Source organism: Bidens hawaiensis, unplaced genomic scaffold (genome assembly GCF_021521415.1).
Source record: "Bidens hawaiensis isolate Kalapana, Puna unplaced genomic scaffold, B.hawaiensis_p1.1 tig00029502_1, whole genome shotgun sequence".
Taxonomy (NCBI): domain Eukaryota; kingdom Viridiplantae; phylum Streptophyta; class Magnoliopsida; order Asterales; family Asteraceae; genus Bidens; species Bidens hawaiensis.
In genome coordinates this window covers 10,733-14,689 of record NW_027494884.1, presented here as the reverse complement: position 1 = coordinate 14,689, position 3,957 = coordinate 10,733, and the positions used below count along the sequence as shown (strand labels likewise).

Genomic DNA, 3,957 nt, shown 5'->3' with positions numbered 1-3,957 from the left:
AACAAGTTTTAAAATCTAAGCTTCCGTTGCGTTTTCATGTTAAATATGGTTAACTTGAACTTTGATAATCTTGTATAAAACCCAACAGATTTAACTGCATTAATCCTAGTAATTCTAAACCCAATCTATACATAAGTTTTGTGTGAACATTTTAAAGACTAATCAAACTAAAAAAAGTTAAAGATGGAATTACACTTTTTTATAATAATGTTGAACTTTGAACTTAGAAATTAGGTCTCTACCTTTAGAATCAAAATGTAAACCTTCTATGAATACCGTAAAAAGTTTAGTTACAAGTCACAACTAATTAACCAAATAAGACATGGACAATACCTTGTATAAAAACAATCAATGCTGTCTGTTGTTTTTCAAAAATGGCAGTGGAAGTTTATGGAGAGCCTCCATGATTTCATTGCCCGCCTTTTCGCCATAAGCATCCACCAGACTTTCATTCCGCTCGTACAACAGTGGTGCAGTCAACAGCACCACAAACACTGAGCCATTTACATATGAATACGTCGATTCAGCTTGTGATTTAACTTTACGCGTTAAATTAAGCTAAATGATTTAACAAAAAAGAGAAGGATAGTTAAATGGGTCAAAAGTCGTCTCAAGCGTTACTATGTCTGTTCAAAGCTCCCAGCTCGAACCTCACTCTTAGAAAGCTCACTCGAAATCGACTATTTTGTAAAGGAGAAGTTAAGCTGGCTCGTTAAAATTTGATGACCAGAATTAAACTTGTTTATAATCCACAATTAATATATGTAGGTTAATTATTCTGTAGCTTATAATTTTTGTTGTGTGAGTTGAAAATCAACTTCTTTTGTTTTTATACATATATCGATATGTAAAAAGTTACAAAGTTGTAAAAATAAACAAGCTAGCTCGAGCTTGTTACGAGCCAAACTCGAGCTCAACATTTTATTTTGCTAATTAAGATAAACGGGCCAAGCCAAATTGGCAAATTTTACTTCAGTTAACACGGCTTGTTTAGAGTCCTAACTTTGACCGACCCATTGCGCCACCTAAAGTTCAACAAAATGATACATAAATATGCACCAAAACTGAATTGTTTAGGGTTCGAAACAAATGAACTCACAGATATACACAAGGGTCAAAAACTCGAACCAGCCACTGATGACCGAGACCAGCCACAGGGTGAATATCACCTGCATTCCCACAATTTATATATAAAGTTGAAGTTAGTATAAAGTGTTGCATTAAGGCGAGGAATTTAAAGCATGTTGGAAGACACATACAGTCAGAAAACTTTTGATGTCCCTCCTTGTAGTCATGTCCCTCATGTACGAGCAGCCTTCATTGATCTGATCTTTCAGAAGGATAGCAATACACTCACACATTTCTTGTGACAATCTTATGTTAGGAAACTTTGGAGGAGACCTAGCAAAAGATATGTTTATTTTACTATATTAACATGCAAGATCTTGGTTTTACGTTCGGTACCGATCCTTAGAACTTGTTAAGAATTGGCTTCAGAATATCTTTATCAGCAATTGTATCTTTAAACCAAAAAGATGAGAAATGAGGTGAAAATGTATGAGACCTTCTTTGATATACGTCTCACATTATTATATGCAAAATCACACATAGTGTGAATTTTTGATACGACACGAACCTAACACAAAATTCAAGGTTTTGAGTTGGGCCAACCTTATAGATACACAGGTTGGCCAATGCACTTTTTTAGTTATATTTAAACAGGTTAAGCATTTAATGTTAAAATTTAAAAGTTCTAAAATTAAATATCAAGTTTTATAGTTTAAACGTAACTGCTTGATACATGTTAGTATTTTTTTCGTTTTAAATTTGAATTTCTTAGAGTAGTTTAAAAAAAAAGTTTTTTTTTTTCCGATTAATGTGTTCATGTCAACCTTCTAATATTCATGTGATCCTTGTTGTGTATAGATTCAGGTTCAAGTTAAAGGTTCGTGTTCATGCTAAGTTTGACCACCCCTAGGTTCGTGTTCATGCTAAGTTTGACCACCCCTAACTACAGTACTATACTAGCTTTTTGAGCAAAAGATGGTGAGTATGCATTTCCTATATGAAGATAGATAACATATATACCCAAAATTTCAGCAAGAAAATGAATTGTAAAAATGAAAAAGGCTCACTTGTTAAGAAAGGAAGAAAGATTGGATCACAGGAACAATATCGCGAGAGCAAGTATTAGAAAGTGGCACAAAAATGGAAGAAGATGATAGTCTATCCATTCAAACAGAAGCCATATGACAGTTGCAGACACAAAAATGGCACCAGACATCTGTTTTGTCTCCATAGTAATATATCAGCAGCTGAGAATTAATATAACTGCATCTTTAATCTATCATCGAACATGTTATCAACTCGTACAATGTGTTCTTAGCATAAACAAACATATTTTCTCGATCTTATTCGTTCGTTAAAAAAATAAACATGGCCATGCCTGTTTATGATATTAATATTAAAAAGTAACCTGAACGAACAAATTGCCGAATTATTCAACGGTCGCTATCCTCTTGGGGTGACCGTGACGGTTTCTTTGAGCTCCTTATATCGCTTTTTAACCAACCCCTAGGAGATGCCCCGGGTGGTGATGCGTTTGTACCCGAGTCTGACAACGCCGGGTTGGGCGCCAATGTTAAACAACGTTTGCGAAAAGTTGCGGACGGGCATTTCACTGCTGCGGTCAAGGTATTATGCTCTTCAGGGGTTGCACCTTTCAGTAAGGATACTTTGAACGCTTTGTTGTCTAAGCATCCCATCATGGCACCTCCGATTATGCCTGCTTCCTTGCTTTCTGAGTCTCCCCTTGTCGTGGACGTTGATAGTGTGCTTGGGTGCATTAAGTCTTTCCCTAAAGGGACTTCGTGTGGGCGGGACGGTTTGGGAGCCCAACACATTTTTGATGCGTTGTGCGGAGAGGGGTCTCCGATTGCGGATGGTTTGCTCAAGGCTATCTCTGCGGTGGTTAATTTATTTTTGGGGGGAAGGTGTCCTAAGGTGTTGGCAGAGTTTGTTGCGTCTGCCCCACTTACGCCGTTGCTTAAACCGGACAATGGGATTAGACCTATTGCCGTTGGGGCCATTTGGAGGCGGTTGGTCTCTAAGGTGGCTATGAGGGGTGTCGGGAAGGAGATGGCTAAATACCTCGGTGACTTTCAATTTGGGGTGGGAGTCCCCAGTGGGGCAGAGGCCGTGCTTCATAGCGCGAACAGGTTTCTAAATCAGTTTCATTCGGATGGGTCATTGGCTATGCTTACTGTTGATTTCTCCAATGCCTTCAACTTAGTAGATAGGACGACCCTTCTACATGAGGTCCGGAGTCGATGTCCTTCCATTTCTCTTCAGGTGGATTTTTTATATGGGCAGTCGGCTAGGTTATATGTGGGTGATACTTTCATTAAATCCACCACTGGGGTTCAACAGGGGGACCCTCTTGGGCCTCTCCTTTTTGCCTTAGCTTTGCACCCACTTGTTCACCAAATCAGAGATCGGTGCAAGCTTCTCTTTCATGCTTGGTACTTGGATGATGGCACGATTATCGGGGATATTAGAGAGGTAGCCAAAGCATTAGATATTATCAGGTCTGAGGGCCTCGTTTGGGTCTTGAATTAAACGTTAAGAAAACAGAGTTATTTTGGCCAACATGCAATGGGGTGAAGGCATAGGAGGGGTTGTTCCCTTGCGGGATTGGAAGGCCGGTGCTTGGCGTGAAACTCCTTGGTGGTGCTGTAAGCCAGGATGCGGGGTTTATCAGCAGTTTGGCTATGAAAAGGGCATCTAGCACTGTGGAACTGATGAGCTGTCTCTCAAGACTTCGGGATCCTCAATGCGAGCTTCTTTTGTTTTACTCATATATGGGAGTCGCCAAGCTTTTGTTCGGTTTGAGAACGTGCCAACCTATGTATGTGGAGGAAACTGTTTCTATATTTGACAATGGTCTTCGAAGGGCGA

At 39.3% G+C, this 3,957-nt stretch overlaps 1 pseudogene; it reads right to left on the bottom strand.

The window, feature by feature from the left end:
- Nucleotides 1-348: 348 nt before the first annotated feature.
- On the bottom strand, nt 349-2,315 carry LOC143578988 (reticulon-like protein B6; annotated as a pseudogene).
- Nucleotides 2,316-3,957: the final 1,642 nt, after the last annotated feature.